Here is a 22,825-nt window from a genome sequence, read left to right as displayed (position 1 = left end):
TTAGTTAGAAAAAGCCAACAAGGCATCAACTCACCATGGCACTTATAGGAAGCATTTCTGGCTACAATAAAAATTTGCTGCTGTGATGCATTACCATTTGTCTGTTAAATATATATTTAAATATATTTTAAAAATTGCTAAATTTGTATTCCCCCTTGTTCTGTTCCAGCCTACTACCAGCCCTGCAGAAAAGACAGGGACAACCCCTTTACAAAAGGCAAAAGGCTGGAACTAAGCCTGCCAAATTTATTGACACCAAACAGAGCAAACTGAACAAAACACGAACCACAAAACAGGAGCTATTCAAACGGTTGCCTTCAGCAAACCAGCCCTCCCACACATTCCCCTTTTAAACAGTTCAAGGCGTGGCTTCTCTCTGCCTCCTTCCGAGGTGCCCCATTGCCTTCCTCTGTTTACTCCTGATTGACTGCCTCCTGCGTCGGGCGTCCTTGAACAGGGCCAGCTGTGGGTCATCTTCATCCACGCTGTCAGGCTCACACAGCTGGGTCTGTGTAGTAACCAGATGAGAGGGGCCTGGCTGAGAGCTCTGCGAAGCCTCAGAACTGTCCTCTTCAGGCTCTCCAAAAAACCCCTCCTCCTCCTCTGAATCGTCCGACCCAACTGCCGAACCCACAGGATGACCCTGAATCACAACACCCCTTTCTTTTACAGCAGGGTCCCCAACCCCAGGTCCGTAGACCAGTACCAGGCAGCGGCATGCCAGCAACTAGTCCGCACAAATAAGCAAAGCCCCAACCGCAGGATGCAGGCAGAATACAAAGCCACACCCTTTCCAGTCTGTGGAAAAACCTCTCTCCAAGTAACCAGTCCCTGGGGACCTCTGTTTTACAAGCTTAAGATTATATTTTGTATCAGTCCTCCATTTTTTCTTCATAATTTATCAAGTAACTTGGCTGAATGAAAGACTGATGTAAAGTCACTGGCTGTACTTCTGTGGCTGAGGGTGATTTGGTGCTGAGTGTTCTTAGTGCAAGTCCAAACTTACTACAAAACTATGCTCGCTTTCTTTAAAAATGGTTCCAGAAGAACATGAAAACCCAGCTGCTTATTGTTAGAAGTGTCTCCTGCTTGTCAAATTAAACCCATGAAAATCCTATGTGAACTTTAGAAAGCATTCAGAAATCTTTAGGGTTTTCAATCAAATAAAAGCAAATGTTAAGGAGAATGAAGTGCAACACGATTGCATTCTTCAAGGATCTGAAGGGCTGTCATGCAGAAAATTGAGCAAAGTTGTTCTGTGTTGCTCCACAACACACAAGAGGAATCAGTGGGTGGAAACTGCAAGGAAGCAAGTTTCAGTTGATGGGATCCTCTCTATTGCAAGAAGCGTTCAGCATGAAGGCAGGTCCAGCGGACATATTAAAATAGAAGCTGTTGGACAGCCACTTTTTAGTGATATTGCAGCACCAAACACCTCTGCAGTCCTGCTTTAAGGTCTCTTCCAGTTCCATTTCTAAATGAGGAAAAATGGGAATAATCTTTTTTAAAATCCAGATCATGCGAAGTACTAGTACCACTTTACAAAACCCTAGGAAGAGTACACCTGGAATATTCTAGCCAATTTTGATCACCATATCACAAAAAAGATGTTAAGAGCTAGAAAAAATTCAGAGAAGAGCAACTAAGATGATCAAAGGCCTGGAGACTAAAACATACAAAGAATGGCTGCAGGACTTGGGTCTGGCTAGTCTAAAGGAAAGAAGAAAGAGGGGAGACATGATAGCATTGTTCGAGTATCTGAGGGGTTGCCACAAGGCAGAGGGGGTCACATTATTCACCAAAGCATCAGAGGGAAGGACGAGAAACAATGGTTGGAAACTGATCAAAGAGGGAAGCAACCTAGAATTAATGAAAAACTTCCTGACAGTGAGGAAATTAACCAGTAGAACAGCTTGTCATAATCATAATCATAATAGTAAAGTTGGAAGGGACCTTGGAGGTCATCTAGTCCAACCCCCTGCTCAGGCAGGAAACTCTATATCATTTCAGATAAATGGCTGTCCGGTCTCTTCTTAAAAACTTCCAGTGTTGGAGCATTCAAAGATTCTGGAGGCACGTTGTTCCACTGATTAATTGTTCCCACTGTCAGGAAGTGTCTCCTTAGTTCTAGGTTGCTTCTCTCCATCAAGGAGAGGACAAGCAACCTGGTCTTCAGAAATCATGGGGGCTCCATCACTGGAGGTTTTTAAGAAAAGACTAGATCAGGGGTGTCAATCTGCAGGCCCAGGGGCTGGATGCATAGTGAAACTGCGCCCACCCCATTGCCAGAAGTGGAAAAAAGAGTCACATGATGTTGTGAGTTTGACACCCCTGAACTAGACAGTCACTTGTCTGAGATGGTATATAGGTTCTCCTGCTTAAGCGGGGGGCTGGACTAGAAGACCTCGAAGATCCCTTCCAGGTCTATTCTATTTTTTTCTTAAAAAATGAAACAAAACAAAACAGAGTAGTTCACCCTTCACCTCTCAAACATTTGCATTTTTTTTGGTTTGGTTTTCAGAAGTGATTTGGAAAATAGATATCTTTCCTGCGTGACCAGGAGGGAAATCATGAAAAGTATCAGGTGTTGCCTCTCTTGAATTCTTGATGATTTTTCCTTTCATGTATATATAAGTTCCTCTAGAAAACCCCCAAGGTCCCTTCCAACCCTATTATTCTATGTTCTAGGTCTGAAAATTACCGTATTTTCCAGTGTATAAGACGACTGGGCGTATAAGACGACCCCCTACTTTTCCTGTTAAATTATAGGGTTTGGGCTAATAACTCAATATTTCACTTCCTGGCACACAATCTGCATATTAACAACTCGTTTAGCGTTAGTACCCTTTTTTAATAAGTGCCACGATGTTGCTAAAATAAAAGAGGTAAACTTCGTGATCCTCCCAGCCCTTGCATAAAACAGAAATGAAAAGTCTTAAGCCTTTCCGTTCCCAAATACCAAGGTTTCCCCCGAGTTTTGCACAGTTAAACAAATGGCATTTGCGTATTAATGTTTCTCCATGGAGCACAAAATTCACCTGAATTAAGGAAAGTGGGGAGCTAAAGAATCTGGGGCTACGGGGAATGCCTCTGGCATGACAGGCAACCCTGGGAAACACGAGGACTGTAGTGGCACCCTCAGTTTGCACATTCCGATCCAGAAAGCACCCGGAGCCTCCTCCGTTACTTCTAACAGAACATCTCCACGCCCACATCCTGCCCGCCTCGCCTTTGAAACCCCACCCCCTTTTCCCCCGTAATGTTTCCCTGCTCCGCCTGCTCTGTAATTGGCCCAGCTTTGCTCCTTCCCCACCAAAGGGGGCCTCGCCTTCTTTCCTCTGAGCTCTCTCCCTTGGTGCGCTGCTGCTCTCAGTTCTGCACTCCGTGACCGGGCAAGCAATTCTTCTGGTCGGTGCAGGTCAGGCGGTGCCTCGGCGGGAGCAAAGGTGCTCCCTTCCTACTGTCGAGCGGCGCACCTCTGGGGACCGCCTGCCCCCCTCTCATCGGGGACCTGACAGCCAGCATTGGAAGCACCAGCATGGCCAGTCCTAGAGAGAGCAATGGCGGCGGCTGCAGTAGCCGCCCCAGGAGCTGACGAGAGTTTGCCCTCCATCACCCGTTCGCCATCGGCCGCTTAACCACGGGTCGCCATCACCTACCTCCATTCACCCAGCAATCCTGCCGTCCAGCAGAAAAGAGAAAAGATCAGAGAGGTGAATAGTATTTTCCAGCGTATAAGACGACTGGGCATATAAGACGACCCCCAACTTTTGAGAAGATTTTCATGGGTTAAAAAGTCATCTTATACGCCAGAAAATACGGTATATAATTTTATATAATTATAAATTTTAAATTTTATAAATTTATACACAATTATATAATCCAATGCCTTCTTCCAAATTTAATAAGGGAAGACAATTGTAAAAACATGGTTTAAAGAAACGTTACCCTTATTTACATCAACAAAATGTTGTTTTTGACAGTCCTTTTCTATATAAATATAACAGAGTCCAATAAATTCTAAACATTACTTTTTATTGCATAAGTCATAATTTGAGGTCCATTGTCACTCATTTTTACAGAATGTTATTAAATTATCATAATATAAAATACAATTGGAAATAAAGATAGGAAAATCAGAAATGGGAAGAAAGGGGGAAGAACAGTGTACGTACAGGTAGAATGAAAAAAAGAAACATTGACTTCCAACTTTTTCAGCACAGTAAAATATGGAATAAAATTACAGCCTCAACTTTTTACTTTACCAGCTTCACAAATAGTAGCAGTGTCTATAACAAAAGATTATATTAATCTGCAAAATGTCCAGAAGCAGTTTCCAAAGATAAACAAAGCTGATATGTATTTTCTCTAATTGTTGTTGTTGTTGTTAGATGCGAAGTCGTGTCCGACCCATCGCGACCCTATGGACAATGTTCCTCCAGGCCTTCCTGTCCTTTACCATCTTCTGGAGTCCATCTAAGCTCACGCCTACTGCTTCAGTGACTCCATCCAGCCATTGGCTAATTAAAATAGCCAATTTTGCCATTTCTGCTAGCTCCATCACTTTTCCCATCCATTCTTCTGTGTGGGGGTTGATGTATCTTTTCATTTCTGTACATATAGAATTCTTGGTGCAATCAATATACTGTATACAATAACAAAGAACTTTTTTCCAGTTTCTTGCTATAGAAGTTAAAATACTCTCACATTGTCTAGGTAACATATTGGTACATATAGCCCTATGACTGCATGAAATGATGCTGAAGAGGTTCATCTGAAGTTTGACTTAAGGGAAATCCAGTGATCTCACTGCAGGGATCTTCTGCAATAGAATGAAACTCATTCACATCTATCAAAAATGTATAGCTGAACATGCATGTTTGAGAAATTCCTCCAAAAGCCATGTAAACTGGAGAAAAAGCGTCAAGGACAGCCTTGTTTTGTCCTCTATTAACAATTAATTAATTTAATTTTACATATAATAAGTGCAGGAAGAATTGTATTTGCTCAGTATTGGAAAAATGAAGATCTACCAGTGGAGGAAGTGTTAATTTTTTAAAAAAATAGACTGTGCAGAAATGGATAGATTGACATTGAAAATGAAAGAAAAAAAAGATTCTGTTTATTTTAGAACATAGGATACTTTTTATAATTGGCTAGAAAAGCGAGGTAGAGAAAAAGTAACTTAATATGTATTAGTAAAGTAGACATTAAACCCAGAAAATATGTTGCTGATATTTTAAGCACTTGTGATTATAATATATATTTAGGGATGCGGTGGCTCAGTAGGTTAGGACACTGAGCTTGTCGATCAGAAGGTCAGCAGTTTGGCGGGTCGAATCCCGAGTGCCGCGTAGCAGAGTGAGCGCCTGTTACTTGTCCCAGGTTCTGCCAACCTAGCAGTTTGAAAGCACGTAAAAATGCAAGTAGAAAAATAGGGACCACTACGGTGGGAAGGTAACAGTGTTCCGTGTGCCTTTGGCATCTAGTCATGCCGGCCACATGACCACGGAGACGTCCTCGGACAAGCACTGGCTCTTTGGCTTTGAAACGGAGGTGAGCACTGGCCCCTAGAGTCGGAAACGACTAGCACACATGTGGCACCCCAGAATTTTTTTCAGAAAATCAAGTATTTCTCACAGAAAAGTATTGCAGGAACACATGTTTTGCTATACACAGGTTTATTCCCTTTGTATGTATTGGGACACAACAAAAAAAGGGAGGGGAAAAAGCAAATTGGACATAATGTCAGACAAAACTCCAAAAATGGGCCGGACAAAATTATTGGCACCCTTTCAAAATTGTGGGTAAACAAGATTGTTTCAAGCATGTGATGCTCCTTTAAACTCACCTTGGGCAAGTAACAGGTATGGGCAATATAAAAATCACACCTGAAAGCAGATAAAAAGGAGAGAAGTTCACTTAGTCTTTGCATTGTGTGTCTGTGTGTGCCACACTAAGCATGGACAACAGAAAGAGGAGAAGAGAACTGTCTGAGGACTTGAGAACCAAAATTGTGGACAAATATCAACAATCTCAAGGTTACAAGTCCATCTCCAGAGATCTAGATTTGCCTTTGTCCACAGTGCGCAACATTATCAAGAAGTTTTCAACCCATGGCACTGTAGCGAATCTCCCTGGTCGTGGACAGAAGAGAAAAATTGATGAAAGGTTGCAACGCAGGATAGTCTGGATGGTGGATAAGCAGCCCCAAACAAGTTCCAAAGGAATGCAAGCTGTCCTGCAGGCTCAGGGAGCATCAGTGTCAGCGCAAACTATCCATCGACATTTAAATGAAATGAAACGCTATGGCAGGAGACCCAGGAGGACCCCACTGCTGACACAGAGACATAAAAAAGCAAGATTAGAGTTTGCTAAAATGTACTTGAGTAAGCCAAAATCCTTCTGGGAAAACGTCTTGTGGACAGATGAGACCAAGATAGAGCTTTTTGGTAAAGCACATCATTCTACTGTTTACCGAAAATGAAATGAGGCCTACAAAGAAAAGAACACAGTACCTACAGTGAAATGTGGTGGAGGTTCAATGATGTTTTGGGGTTGTTTTGCTGCCTCTGGCACTGGGTGCCTTGAATGTGTGCAAGGGATCATGAAATCTGAGGATTACCAAAGGATTTTGGGTCGCACTGTAGAGCCCAGTGTCAGAAAGCTGGGTTTGTGTCTGAGATCTTGGGTCTTCCAGCAGGACAATGACCCCAAACATACGTCAAAAAGCACCCAGAGATGGATGGCAAGAAAGCGCTGGAGAGTTCTGAAGTGGCCAGCAATGAGTCCAGATCTGAATCCCATTGAACACCTGTGGAAAGATCTTAAAATTGCTGTTGGGAAAAGGCGCCCTTCCAATAAGAGAGACCTGGAGCAGTTTGCAAAGGAAGAGTGGTCCAAAATTCCGGGTGAGAGGTGTAAGAAGCTTATTGATGGTTATAGGAAGCGACTGATTTCAGTTATTTTTTCCAAAGGGTGTGCAACCAAATATTAAGTTAAGGGTGCCAATAATTTTGTCCGGCCCATTTTTGGAGTTTTGTTTGACATTATGTCCAATTTGCTTTTTTTCCTCCCTTTTTTGTTGTGTTCCAATACATACAAAGGGAATAAACCTGTGTATAGCAAAACGTGTTCCTGCAATACTTTTCTGTGAGAAATACTTGATTTTCTGGAAAAATTTCTGGGGTGCCAACAATTTCGGCCATGACTGTATGTACACATATACATACACACACATATGATTTTTATTAATGTATTATTATTAATAAATTAATATTTTTATGACAAATGTTCACTTACTCTTATCTAGTTATATATAAATGATCTCAGTCATGTAAGAAAGTTTGAACCATGGTTCATCATCTTCAAAAACAAAAATATACAAGGCTATTCTAAATTATCAAAGGCTTTCTCTATATCTAGAAAATACCCCTTGCTTTTCTGATTTATATTATGAATAGCATTCAAAATGTATTTGGTGTTATCGCTTTGGGATTATTTCAGTCTGATTAGGATGTATTAATGCAGTAAAAAAAAAAGCTGCTTAATCTTTTTACAAATGATGCCATTAAAAAAGCTTGCCATCTATATTCAGTAAAAATGAATTATATCCCTGTTTATAAATCAAAGAAATAAAACTTGTCCAGACAGAGGGAGTACTTGATTGCTGAATGTCATTCATTACTTGAGATAATTCTTTAAAAATATCATTCATTACTTGAGATAATAGTGTAATCCATTTACTAACCAAATTATATTATATTGCATAAAAAGCATCTGGCCTTGGGGATTTGTTCAATTTCCATTTCTGCACTGCTTTTGGTTTGTCTTTTGAAATTGATTTGTTAAGCACTTCCTTTTGTTAATCTGTAAATTGTCTAAGCTATATTGTATTTCAATACTTTTTGATATTTAATGTCTGTTTAATATAACTGATACTGCAATAATATTTAACAAATTGATCCCTTATGTCCTCTACTATTAAAATATTCCTGTTTCTGTTTAAACTGTTAATAATTATTTTCTCAACAACAATAATAGTTGGAAGCGACCTTGGAGGTCATCTAGTACCATTTCAGACAGATGGTTGTCCAGTCTCTTCTTAAAAACTTCCAGTTTTACTGATTAATTGTTCTAACTGTCAGGAAATTTCTGTTTAGTTCTAGGATGCTTTTCTCTTTGGTTAGTTTCCATCCGTTGTTTCTTGTCCTGCCTTCGGGTGCTTTGGAGAATAGCTTGACTCCCTCTTCTTTGTGGCAACCCCTGAGATATTGCAACACTCCTATCATGTCACCCCTCATCCTTCTCTTCATTAAACTCAATTCCCAATTCCAGCAACCGTTCCTTATATGTTTTAGCCTCCAGAGTGGGTAAGCCAAAAGCATGTCTGGTTTAGTACCAATATTTATTGCTAGCAAAATTCTTGTTCTTCAAAATTTCACATTTCAATTAAATCCAGTTGATTATGATCACTTAAATCTTTTGTTCTATATCAAAAACTGGTTCTGTTTACATTTTAATTCTAGCTGCTTCAATTTAGTATTCATTTTGTCTTCATATGGCTTTCTTTCTCTTAAATGCCAAAGAAATGAACAGTCCTATCTTAAACGTTTTACTTGAATCCCATACTTTGGCTAAGGAAGCATCAGGAGCTGGGATAATACTGATATGGGCCAGATTATCATTCTTCAAAATACTGATGATGACTAGTTGGGCCAGAGCTAGGAATTCTGAAGTCCTGTTAATTTCAGTAGTAGACAAACACATACTAAAAACTTCCAATGAATTGGCATTTCAGCTGGGTTAGATTTACTGTGTGCAAAAATAGAGGTAAGGTAAACAGATTCATTTTTATTATGTTCTAGTATTTATTTTCTTGGTACTGTAAATTTTAATATACAGATATATGTCACCTTTCAGGAGAGTGGTAGACATACATATGTGAATGTAAGTATGAAGAATTGAGGACAAACAAAAAGAAATATGACCATCGAGGCATCTTTTCTTTGGGTTCTGATTGGCAGTACATCACTTTTATAGCAGCCTATAAATTCTCGTCTGAAAAGAAGCTGAATAATGACTTATCTGCTCCATTTTATTGATGTACAGCTTAAAAAATAGGCAGAGTTGATGTAAATACAAGATGATGAATACATGCCATTCATGTTTGTTGCTGGCACTGTCCAAAATACTAAACAGGGTATCCATTCCTGTTCAACGCTAGACTTCCTCCCACCTCATTTGCTTCAGGTATGTAGTCTTCCTGGTCAAACCAGATGCTGCTGATAATGATCTCATTGGCTGAGAAGGGATGCTGCCTTAGTTGAGTTGGTTTTGAAATGGACAATGTACCTGGAATTTGGAATTTGCAAATGTTTAATGGGAACTAAGCTATCTCATTTGCTTGTGGAATCTCACTCCTTCTGAAATTCTGTCTATCCAATGTGACAGTTCTTTGTCTGCTTATGGAAACTCTGTCTATTCCCTGGAGATACCAGGTTTTCCACAGTTTTTGTGGCTTAATAGCCTACAAGGATATTAAATGTATATGTATTTCAGCAATTTTATTTTTGATGAAGTAAATGGATAAGCTCTATGAGAACCCTAAAGTGACTGACTTGATTCCACTTACTATTGAAAATCAATTACTGTAAGCATAACTCTTCACATGGCCTTGCTGGACACTAATTGCAGTACCATATATTGGAGCCTCAGTATTCTCTAGTATATTGATTGTAAAAATGATAGTTCAGTCTTCTAGGCAAACATAAGAAAACAGCAAATGATTGAAACAGCAGTCCATTCAATGATGATTTCAACACTCTACACAGAATTGTCTTAGGAAATATCAACACAAACATCACTGGGCATGTGTTCATGACTTGTTGCACATAAATAATGCTAAGCTTGGCAGATGTAAAATATAATTTGAGTGATATTGCCATGAATTCATCTCTTCTTATTAAAAGAACGACATTTTGTGACAACTACAGCCAAAGAAAAAGTAGTAAGTCAATGATTAAAGAAGAGTCTTGGCACAGAGATTACTTGAGAAGAAAATTGAAGCACTTACTCCAAAAGAACAGGAAAGATGCTGAAGACATGACAAAAGGACTTTATCAGAATAACATTGAGACAGAAAGACGCAGTTTCTGGGACCTCATCTGGAAATATGGAGCTTAGAAGAATTGGTAAACTGATGGACATGACCAGAAAATTGGATGGTACCTGAGGAAGCCAATGAGGGTATCTGGAGAAAGAGTAATTTGGAAACGAAGATTTCTCCCTGTTCTCTTAGAGCTTTGTTTTGACTTCAAATTTCTACATGTACCGGTATATTAATTCAATTTTGGGAAGAAATACTTTAATTAACTATCATAATATGCTGTTAAAACATGGAATTTGTCATCCCATTAAAAATTCCCCTGGGTCAAGGGGAATTCAGGATAATTTTATGTAATTGGAAAGAAAAGTATTCTTTGATATTAAGGAATGGATCCATGATACAAGTTCATTATCCATTTTTTAAAAATCTCTGTGTTTTAAAAATGAGAAAATGATACATATATTGCTAGATTTAATAAGCTTAATTTTTAAATTATAGTCATTATGTGAATTTTTCTGTTGATTAGTTTTATTTTAATTCCTATAATATAGTTGCTTATTATTAATTGTTATTTATAACAGTTCTAATTATTATTGCTATGGATGCTCACTCCAGTAGATTCTGAGTGGCTTACAAAAATCTAAATAAGCATTAAAAATATATATCTAAAAAATAAAAAAGAACATTAAAAATATAGAACAATACAGCTGGTCAGGCCTAAAATAGCCATAACAATAACAAATAAAACATGCCAGGTGCCCCACAGGTCTAATGCAAGGCCTAGGACTGGAATCATGTCCTAAGGGCTTTCTGGGACCCCAAGAAAGTGTGTCATCCTTATCTCTGTGGGGATGTTAGAAAGCGGGGCCACCACACAGAAGGCAAGCTTTCTTGGTTGGGCAAACTGTTGTTGTTTCTTTACTGTATTATGGGGGTCTTCAGACTTGGAAACTTTAAGACTTGTGGACTTCAACTCCTAGAATTCCTCAGTCAGCAAAGCTGACTGACAAATTCTGAGAGTTGAAATCCACAACTCTTAAAGTTGCCAATTTGAAGACCCCTGCTGTATTACCTTCTCTTGAAACTTACAGATATACTGTATATTTCTACATGAACAAGAATCCAGCAATATTGGAACTCCTGCTGTATAGACATCCCAGGACATATGGCTGCATATGTGGATATCAAAGAGAAGGGCTCTGGAACCAGTACAAAAGAGGCATTGCAAGGCGTTACAGTTGGCACCAAGTCAGCTTTTGCTGGTCTATTCTTGGATGGGGATGATGCAATGCTTTCTGAAGCTTTCTATATGATTGTAATTGTTGGGGATTGTGTCTTGGGTTTCTATAGATAAAGGTTGCAGGTTATAGGACATAAATCTAAGTAGATAGGATAGGAATAACTGATCAATTATTTAAAATGTTTACTTTCAGATTCTGTCACGTTAAGTGTGGCCAAATTTTGTCATGTAAAATATAAGGTGCACAGCAGTCTGACTGACCTAATTATCTAATTGGCTAATCAATATTACCTACATGTGTATAGTATGTTTTATGGGCTGGACATTGATTGCAGTTATTTTTTTATTTCTTTTCTGCATTAGTTTGAAAGTCCACCTATGGTGTAGCAACTACCAAGGGAACTTCTTTTATTCCATTGATCCAATCTTAGTTTGTCAACCTCCTTACAACAGTAATTATCTGAGAGCAGTGATTCCTAGAATAAAACTATAATTAATCAAATTATTGAGGCCATTTTGCTCTTGTTGGCTTCATTTTTATAGACCATTATTGTGTGATTAAAAGCAGTAATTGAAGGGAAATATATTAATCATGATTCATTGTACAAGTTCTGCTCTCCCTTTATCCTCCAGCATCTGCTTTTGGCATAATTGGAACATCATAGCCAAGTGGTTGAGGTTAAAAATAGGAAGTGGGAGCATAGGTGTGAATACAAAAACAAAAACAAAAACAAACAAACAAATAAATAAATAAATAAATAAATAAATAAATGTAGATACTGAGATAGCCAGCTTATGAAATTAGACAAATTTAACTTCATTTTACACAAAAACACAGTAGATTTGAATTGTTCTCTTATCTTTTTTTTCTTTGGTTGGCTGATTGGTTTTTTTTTTGTTTTGGCATTAAACAAATCTAGCAGCATTGCTGTAGAACAGCTTCCCCCAATGGCAACCAACTATGTTCAAACTGAATTTCTAGCTAACATGATGACCAGTTCCCCTAAGCAAAAATGTACTCTGAGAACTAATTTAACAGTAGGCTGTCCAATACGCTTTTTGTGATATGAGTATGCGCACCAACACTTTCTCAAGCATCATTTGTTCCATCTAATTTAAAGAGGGAGATGAAGAGAGAGACAAATTTCTATAATTTTAATTTTAAAACTGGGATGAGATGAGAAGCTGGCATACTGCAAAGCAAAACATCAACTAACAGTATAAACTACATTTTTCAGAATCCCCCTCAATGACAGGATGGCCCTTAGGTATTTAACACAACAACAAAAACAACAACAACAACAATGGATAGTTTATTTAGTCCTTTGCTTAAGTAGGCAAAATATATACCCAGAGTCCCTCTGTGAGGGAGATGGATGGTTTTAAAGTCTGAAAAAAAAAAATATCCAGAAAATGGACAACAAAAAGCAGAGAGAGTAGTAGAGAATTTCAGAGTATAAAGACTTGTAGGAGATGTTATGGATAATGAATATTTTTGATGAAACTTGTTCAGCTTGAGCAGAATTTTGTGAGAAATCTTTAGACTAGAATAGAGCTGGAAGGGACGTTGGAGATCTTCTAGTCCAGCCCCCCACTCAATCCGGAGAACCTACACCATCTCAGACAAGTGACTGTCTAGCCTCTTCTTAAAAACCTCCAGTGATGGAGCGCCCACAATCTCTGGAGGCAAGCTATTCCACTGGTTAATTGTCCTCACTGTTAGGAAGTTTCTCTTTAATTCTAGGTTGCTTCTCTTTTTGTTCAGTTTCCAGCCATTGTTTCTTGTCCTGCCCTCTGGTGCTTTGGTGAATAATGTGGCACTACTGGAATACTGCTATCATGTTTCCCCTATTTCTGCAGCCATTCTTCATATGTTTTAATCTCTAGGCCTTTGATCATCTTAGTTGCTGAATTTTTTTCCAAACTCTCAACATCTTTTTTTGTGATACTAATACTTCACGTGGTCTTGATTCTACGCCTCTGTTTATACAACCCAGGATTATATTAGCTATTTTGACTGCTGCTGCACACTGCTGGCTCATGGTCATCTCTAAATATACTTCCCAAATCTCTCTACTTCTGCCAAGTGAGCCACTGTTCCCATTCTCTTATCTCTCCAAAGCACTTTCATTTGCATTCATGATCAAAGCAATACACCACAGAGACACAGTTGCAGGCCTAATACCTTTCTGGGTCAGATTGCAGCCTGGGAATTTCCTTACTTACTGCATTCTTGTTTAGTGGCACCAGCACACCAAGTCTTTTCAAGTAATTTCCAGATCTTGGTTTCTGCAGAGATTTTGTCTGTAATTATGGACTGTATGTTTTTTGATGAAAGTGGTCACTCTACAGCAGGGGTCTTCAAAGTTGGCCTTTTAATGACTTGTGGACTTCAACTCCCAGAATTCCTCAGTCAGCATGTCTGGCTGAGGAATTCAGGGAGTTGAAGTCCACAAGTCATAAAAGGGCCAAGTTTGAAGACCCCTGATCTACCGTAATCACTGGGTGCTTATGAAGTGCAAAGGTATGGATATAATTCATTTTAGTAACCTTGATGTATTTTTGCTTCCTTGAAGACATTCTGGTTTTTATTGATAAAGCTCATCATCATCATCATCATCATACTAGTAATGGTGTTTAAGGCCCTACATGGCATGGGCCTGGAGTACCTTAGGGAACACCTGCTGCCGGCATCAACTTCCCTCCGCCCTGTGCGTTCCCACAGAGAGGGCCTCCTCAGGGTGCCACCGATCAGAGAATGTCGATTGGTGGCCCCCAGGGGGAGATCCTTCTCTGTGGGCGCCCCGGAGCTATGGAATCAGTTACCGGTTGAGCTCCGGATGGCGCCCGATCTTCGCTCCTTCCATCGCGATCTAAAGACATTCTTATTTGAACAAGCTGGCCTGGCCTGATGGGGGATGGGTGGGGTCTTTTATTGTTATTTTAATATTTGTATTTACTGTTTTTAGTGGGCATATATTTAATCCTTTTTTAACTTTTGTAACTCTGTATTTTTTATAATTGCCCTGTTCACCGCCCTGAGTCCTTCGGGAGAAGGGCGGTATATAAATAAAATTATTATTATTATTATTATTATTATTATTATTATTATTATTATTATTATTATTATTATTATTATTATTATTATTATTATTATTATTATTATTATCATCATCATCATCATGAAACCACAAATAAACAATTTCTTTAAAGGTAACTCATGTAATAGTGTCCAAATCTGTTAAACCCTTTTTGACAACGATTAGAAAATAAATTTGCACTTCCCATATTAGACTGTAGCATGTAAGTAAGAATATATATATAAAAAATAGGAGCTGCGGTGCTAACCCATATTAAAATAAACATAAATTCCCTCCAGCCTAGCTATAGATGGATAATATCTGATGAATAAATGAAGATGAAATGCTGTTCTGAAAACACTTGGAAAACTATTTCTTGCTACCTTGGTGGGATGTGTGAGCATACTGAAAAGCATCATTTCAACATACGTGACCAAATATAAATCATGGCAACTCACGCTTTCTCTATACCAGGGGTCTTCAAACTTGGCCCTTTTATGACGTGGACTTCAGCTCCCAGAATTAGCCAGCGTGCCTGGCTGAGGAATTCTGGGAGCTGAAGTCCACAAGTCATAAAAGGGCCAAGTTTAAATACCCCTGCTCTATACACTCTGCTCTGCCTTGATTTCAGGTATTAGAATGGAATTAAATTATTTTTAAAATAATGCTGAATTAAAGGTGTGGGGTGGCTTTTAACAGCTGTCATTTGAGATGAACTATGTATGGTAACATCCTTCCTGAAGTGCAGATGGAGACTAAGGTGTTGGCACCTAGTTGTAATCTAGCTTTGAAAGCTTAATTTTAATCCAGTCAGTAGTCAAAATTACCACAGATGAGAATGCCGTGTATGTTGAGCTTGAGCTCTTAAATGAAAATCAGGTCATACATTTATTGAATAATAATATTTATAACATGAAATTTATATTATATTATATTATATTATACACTACTCTACTATACTATACTGTTATGTATTATTATATTATATTATATTATATTATATTATATTATATTATATTATATTATATTATATTATATTATATATTATTATATATTATTATATATTATTATAAATTATAATAATTATAAATTATAATAATATATAATATAATATAATATATTATTATATTATGTTATATATTATTATAATTTTATTGTTATTTGTACTAATAAGCATAATAGGCAATAATTTGTAAGTTCAGGAGTCTAGTTCCTAGTAGTCATTTCCTCTCTCATAATTGTATTTTTAAAGGGAAAATGCTGGCAGAGAACTAAAATGGAAATCATGCCTCCCACAAGCCCATGTTAAAACTATTTTTTTAAAAATCCAATTGCCAGTATTTCTAGCTACTTAAGTCACTGAGAAAGTTAGCCTTTGGAGAGCCCATCTTCAGCTCAGTTGCTGGCAATCAGACATTAAATTGTGGTAGATTAGTGTGTTATTGAATACTGGATCATCAGGTTTTGCAAAGTTCAGACTAGCTCCTGTGGATGTGTGCAAATAACTATTACCTCCCAAGATGACAATCACATACTTGATCTGCTCACCCTCCCCTATGTTTGACTGAAATATCAACTGCCAGCATTTTAATGTTATATTTTTAATAATTATTCCAATATTTTGGAGTCTTGTTTAGCATATTTATCCTCACATTGCTAATTTGCTACCCGTTAGCTTGAATACTCCTTCTGCTTTTGGGATTTAGTTTCTTTTTGAACATTAAATATTAGACCTATAGAACGTAGATAGTGTTGTATTGTTTATTTCTGCATGTTTAAAGTCATGGTGCTTATGGGGATAGTTCTTGCTTTGTTTTGTTTGTTTGTGTTATCTTTTTCTGGTCACTTCATTGGCACAACAGCAAAATTTCAACCATGCATCAAAACAAAACAAGAGCTGTAGGTTTTGTAGGGCATGGAAACCAATATATTCAGCTGTGTATCTTGTGTTTGTTTACCAATCAGCCTCTGATCTTTCTTTTACTTGTTCTCCCATCTTCCTGAGGACAGGGCAATGCTCATTGAAATCAGAGATCAGGTTATCTCACCATCCCACACTGCATCAGCAGTTCCTAGAAAGTTCTTCTGAACAACGTCACAGTGAATGATATATCTGCCCATATATTTGAGATGCTCTAGCCTTCGTCAACTGCAGGATCTTTAAGATGTCTGGGCCAACTCTCAGAATTCCCCAGCTGGCATGGAATGTAAATCAAAGTGATGTTAATCTATTCACCTCCTGAGATTATCAGTGAAATGTCAGTTAAATCTAAATATACCATAAGAAGCCAATGATAAAGATCCCTATATTGCTTAGGCACAAATAATTGGGGATTTGATTTAAATAACAATAGAAATAACTGAGTGAGCTTTTTTTTAAAAAAAAAATAGAATTTGGAAAGCATTAAGAAGATAAAATATTTTTTTCCCAAGGAACAAACTCCAACAATTTCTAATATTTTTCTGTGCGTGAAATTATGAAAGCTTGAAACAAGTCCCTTATTCTTTTGTTTTTCACTCTGTGGCCACAGGAGGTGTTGGGGTGAGAGATGATGCTGAGTATTACAGGCCAACAAGCTTGCAAAAAAAATAAATGGCCAAAGAGACATCTGTGCTGCCACTCAGGAGAGAATTCAGTCTATTTTCCAGAACCCGTTAATCAGAAAATCCTCAACCTTTCTTCTGTGACACAAAGCATCTTGAGGCTATAGATTTTGAATGACACCGTAAATGAAGCAGTTAGCCAACAGCTAGAAATATATTTGCCCAAAGCTACTTTCTGGGGTTTTTTTTATTCCCCTAGTTCAACTTGGAGGCAAATTTCACTTCACTTTATTATATAATGGACAAGCATCCTTCTCGCCTTGGGCTAAGCATGCTAATTGCCTGCCTTCCCTCTGCTCTCTGTTATCCAAGATTTCAAGAGGAGCTATTTCTTCCTAGGTAGATTTCTCAGTTTTGCTTCCCATTCTTGTTCCAAGCCCACAGACATCGCTTAACCTCAACAAATGCCCTTTCCATCAGGCAATTCATTTACATTTTACATCACAAACCCTAGAAATGACGTGCCTCAAAGAAACACAAGGGGCCTCCTTGCATGTGTGCCAAATAATATTTATTATACTTGATTAGGTACTGTGTTTTATTGTATTGAGTTATTCTATGACTCATAAATATCAAAGTGGGAGGAAGCAAAGGTATTCCCAAGAGAAATCTGAAACTTTAAATAAAAAAGACTGAACAGATACAGCAGATGTTTCCTTACAAAATTCTACAGTTTGTATGATTGCTTGTATACATATTTAATCCAGAAATCACCTTTGTCTTATTTTCACTCTCCAGAAAATGATGCTGAATTGTTTAAATGATGTCTCTGCATGATCCCAAGTAAGTTTGAATTCAGGAGAGAACAATCCCCATAAGACCCAGTGATGTTCCCCTTCTGTGTCCCCCTTATAAAACAATTTTGACCATCTGATCAGGGAGTCCTCTGATCCAAGGATCCTCCAGCATCAGAATTTGCTGCTTGATCTGACATCATGTATCCTGCCAATAATTCTCTCCTGACCTGGAAGCCAATCTCCAGCTCCATAAAGCCAAACGCCTTTCAGCAGTAGTTCCATGGAAGCAGTAATTCCATGGAAGTGGGCATGTTGGACCAAAAATGTCAGCTGGAGCCAATCCTTAACAAGTAAGATGGTGTGGTTATTTGGAGGAACCACTGCTCTTATGCTGCTTTCTCCTACGTTGCAGAGTTATATTTCTGTAATCTGAAAAGTCAGCACCATGTCACTCAGAGTCAAATTTTCCTCCAAGGAATATAGGAATACCAACTTTTCATTTATACCAAGGGTCTTCAAACCTGGCCCTCTAATGACTTGTGGATTTCAGTTTGAAGACCCCTGACTTATACTAATAGTCTCATGGGATGAGAAACAGGTATGGGAGGAAAATTGTGTTCCAGTATCCTTGACACAATAGCTCTCCTTCCTCTCCCCCTCTCCATCATGGCTGGAAGCAGTATATTTAATACTTATTCATTCCCAACCAACTTCTTATTGGCTGCTAATAATCACTAGAGCATTGAGGGCCAGCACATCTATTACAATTTCTAGAATATTGTTATCAGTTTCCTAGCAACCTGTAACAGATGTAAAGCTTTGTTGTGTCAGAGACTTAGAAACTCTCAGGGAAGTGTTCATGTAATCTGCTTAAATTGGAGAAGGTAACTATTGTATTCTGCCATCCATAATATTTTAATCTTCACCCCGTGGTATGTAGTGTAATGAAGAATCTGCAAAGAGGCATCTTCCATTGTATAAAGACACAGAACAGGTGAGATGAGAATAGTCATCATTAAACAGAAAATCAGGTAGGCCATTAGTCATGCTAAAATCAGTTATACATAAGTTATGAGCATATTGCTGGTAGGGGAGTGAATTAGGTATAGTTAGTGCCAAGCTCAGTCATTCTCAGCAAACATTTCTCATAGACTATTTCTCCTATGTCTTAGAAGAAGGAAGTCATCAAGTAATGGCTCTAGATACTGTTGCTCTGATTCTTTCCAGGGTGTCTACAGGAGTGGGATGTGTGCATCAAAAAGTGATTAAAATGGTAGCCAGAACCACATAATTGAAGCCTTGTTCTTTTATTACATTTTCTGTGCCTGTCGCACAGATTAAAAAGGGTGGGGATCACAGAGTCATAGCTGCCACATGCAGTTTTTTTGATGGCTCCACCACTATCACCACTTCAAAGGGTGCCCCAGATCTTCCCCAAGCTGCAGAAAAACTTGCATTAACAGAAATCCAAAGCTGCTTTCCAACCTGGCTTAATCTTTGTGATGATCCAACAGAGTGCTTGCTATCCATTTATGGCCTATCCAAGTGAGGCAGGCCGGGAGAAAAATAAGTTAGAAACCTAAGCTCAAGATTTGTTTGTTTCTTTCCATGCTATGTTCAGAAAGTCACTTTTCTGGGTTCAGAATTTTACAGTGGTTAGTAACACTGACAATGAAATCTCTGAGCATTTCAACTACCTGGTAAATAAAGGATTTTAAAACCTTTTATCTTCAATAAACGCTTTGAAAACACATTCATCTGAACAATTTCATTTTGCAAACTGTCAAATTTTGACAATCCGGTACCTCCGGGATGTTATATTTTCAAAATGTAAGAGGTTATTTTCAAGTACTTCAATATATTTTGGAATCACAAATAATGATTTTTTTTTCCTTTTAATGTTCTGTGTATGAAATTCAGTGCAAAATAATCATATCTTTAATGAAAGGAATTTAAAATTGAGGAGAAAAGTTCCAGTTCCAGAGATGGTACTACATTTCAATCAATCAAAAATATGTTGATGCTGAAGAGAATACTATTCCTTTAATAAATACTAGCTCATTATAATGAATGAATTGAAATAGGAATTTGTATTTTGGAGATGAGAAAGAGAATTATAGAATATTACATACTTAGCAACTGTATTGTGTAATTAATATCTAAAATAATTCTGTAGCTGCTATGGTCTGTGACATAATCACTGGGGATGGATAAAATCTAGCAGGAAAACAGAAAAGAAACTTACTTTAAAATTGTATTTTCACACCTTTAGCATCTGGGAAGATTTAAATCCCCACGCAGCCAGGAAGTTCAATAGAAGGTCTGGAACCAGTCTTGACAGCCAGTATGATGAACTAGTTAAGGAGTTGGGTTAGCATTAGGAAGATCAAGGTTCAAATCCGCTCTCAGCCATGGAAACACCTGTGCCACATTTCTTCTTCCCAGCTTTATTGTGAAGAAGATTAAGGTGGGGGGGGGATTCTGTGCTCTGCAAAACTTCAGGGGGAAAAATGCCTCTAAAGACCAGTTCTTCTTTCTGGTCTTGAAGCCGTGCAAATTCTGTGCCAACATCCATTACCAACATTTGAACAGTTGGACTAATTACACATGAAGCTGTTGAGTTTTTATCTTTTTTCTTCTTCTTGATGTGGGATTGCAGCAATTCAACTCAGCATTGAAATATAAATTGCTGGTGAAGAGAACCAATTTGTCCCTACGAAGGAGAACAGTGTAATGGGAGGATGTTCACAGAATCTTTAGAAAGCGAACAAAAATGATTTTTTCAGGGTATGGGTCAGTCTAAGAAATAGAATAGAATAGAATAGAATAGAAGCTGAAAGCGACCTTGGAGGTCTTCTAGTCCAGCCCCCTGCTTAAGCAGGAGAATCTACACCATCTCAGACAAGTGAATGTCTAGTCTCTTCTTAAAAATCTCCAGTGATAGAATGCCCACTATTTCTGAGGGTAAGCTGTTCCACTGGTTGATTGCCCTCACTGTCAGGATTTTTCTCATTATTATTGTTGTTGTTGTTGTGCCTCTGTTTATACAACCTAGAATTTTATTAGCTATTTTGGTTGCTGCTGCACACTGCTGGCTCATAGTCAAGTGATTGTCCACTAGAACTCCAAGTTCCCTCTCACAGTTATTTTTAAGCCAGGTCTTGCCCAATTTGTATTTGTACCTTTGGTTTTTCCTGCCTAGATGTAAGACTTTGCTTTTCTCCACACTGAAACTCGTTTTGTTGGATAGGGCCCATTATTCAAGTTTGTCAAGATCTTTTTAGATCCTGAGTTTGTCTTCTGGGGTGTTGGCTACTCCTGTCAAGTTTGGTGTTATCTGCAAATTTAATGAATTCCCCTTCAATTCCCTCATCTAAGTCATTTATGAAGATATTGAAGAGTACTTTGCCTAAGATGGAACCTTGCAGTACCCCACTGCTTACTTCTCTCCATGTGGATGTAGTGCCATTGAGGACTAATATGGTGGGAGCAGAGAAAAATGAAAATAAAACCTAGACATGGACTGTCACAAAGGGATATATCAAGATTGTTGTTTTAGAGAAGAGCTTGAAGTTTCACTGCTTATTTCCCCCACCCCCACCCTGACCTTTATCCTTGAGGGAAGAAGACTGAACTGGAAAATAAACTGGAATGGAAAAGGAGAGTCTCACAGAGCTTGTTTGGCCAGCAGAGTTCCCACCCAACCAGTGATGGGCACCACAAGACCACTGAGGGTGCAAGGTAGAAGTGCTATACACACAATCTCTTTAGATAGTTAGTTTTTAAAGCATTAGGTAGTCTTCCATTTAGTCAATATTTAATAAAATGAAACAAAATCAGTGAGGTGTATTAATTGTCTGATTATGTGCCATCAAATCAGTGTCAGTTCTTAAGAGACTACCTAGAAAGACCTTCTCCAGGACGATCTTATCACCAATCTAGTGTTCAAGGTTTTCTAATGGAGCATCCATTCCTACTATAATTGAGTCCATGCATCTTGCTGTTGGGTCATCTTCTTCTATTTCCTCTCACCATTCCCAGAATTATAGACTTCTCGAGGGAGTGGGTTTTCACATAATGTGTCCAAAGTAATATTTGTGCCTAGTCTTTTGTGCCTCAAGTGAGAATTCTGGATTATTTTTTTTACCATGCATTTATTTTCTTGCCTATGTATGGTGTCCCCAGGAGTCTTCATTGACACCAAAGTTCAAAACCATCAATAATCGTGTTATCCTACTCCTTCAGAATCTAACATTTGATTCCATACAGCAGTGTATCTCAATCTTAGTAAATTTTAAGATGAATGGACTTCAATTTTCAGAATGCCCCAGCTAGAGCATTCAGGAGTACACCAGAAAGATGGCACCCAAAGATGAGCTGCAGAGGGAATAGCTGAGGTAAAAATAGAAATGGGGAAAAGATCAAACAGAGAAAGTGACATGGCAAGACAATGTATTGGCCAGACCCTCTCAGAGGGGACATTCCAAAGAAGGTCATAGAGAATAAGAAGGCAATAGTGGAAAAGGACCAGGAGACAGTGGTGGTGATAGATGTAGCAGTGCCAAGTGACAGCAACATCCGAAAGGAGTTTGAGAAGCTGGAGAAGTAGCAGTGCCTGAAGGAAGAAGTGGAGGATGTGGAACGTAAAGGCCAAAGTTGTTCAATAGCACTCAGGGCCATGACTCTTGAGCAGGGAGAATGGATGAAACAGATCCCAGGAACAACGCCAGAGCTCTCTGTCCTGAAGAATACATGGCTAGTAATAACTAGGATACTGTGCCAAACTCTTAAACTCCCAGATCTCTGGTAGAGAATCTGAGGTTGAGGAAGACACATACCATCCATAGTGGTTAGAAGTGATCCTTTCCTGTATCTATTATTCCCTTCTACAAAATGTCAGACTCCCAACCAGACTTATGCTAACAAATACTGAGAATATGATACATGTGAGCATGTGAGCAACTTTAAATTTTGAGCAACACTTTGCATGAATAAACCTGGCATATTATGATCAATGGGTAGTGCAACATATATCAATATTTTTATGTCATATGCA

This window comes from Vipera berus, assembly GCF_964194415.1.
Source record: "Vipera berus genome assembly, chromosome: 5".
NCBI lineage: Eukaryota > Metazoa > Chordata > Lepidosauria > Squamata > Viperidae > Vipera > Vipera berus.
This window is presented reverse-complemented; position numbering follows the sequence as displayed.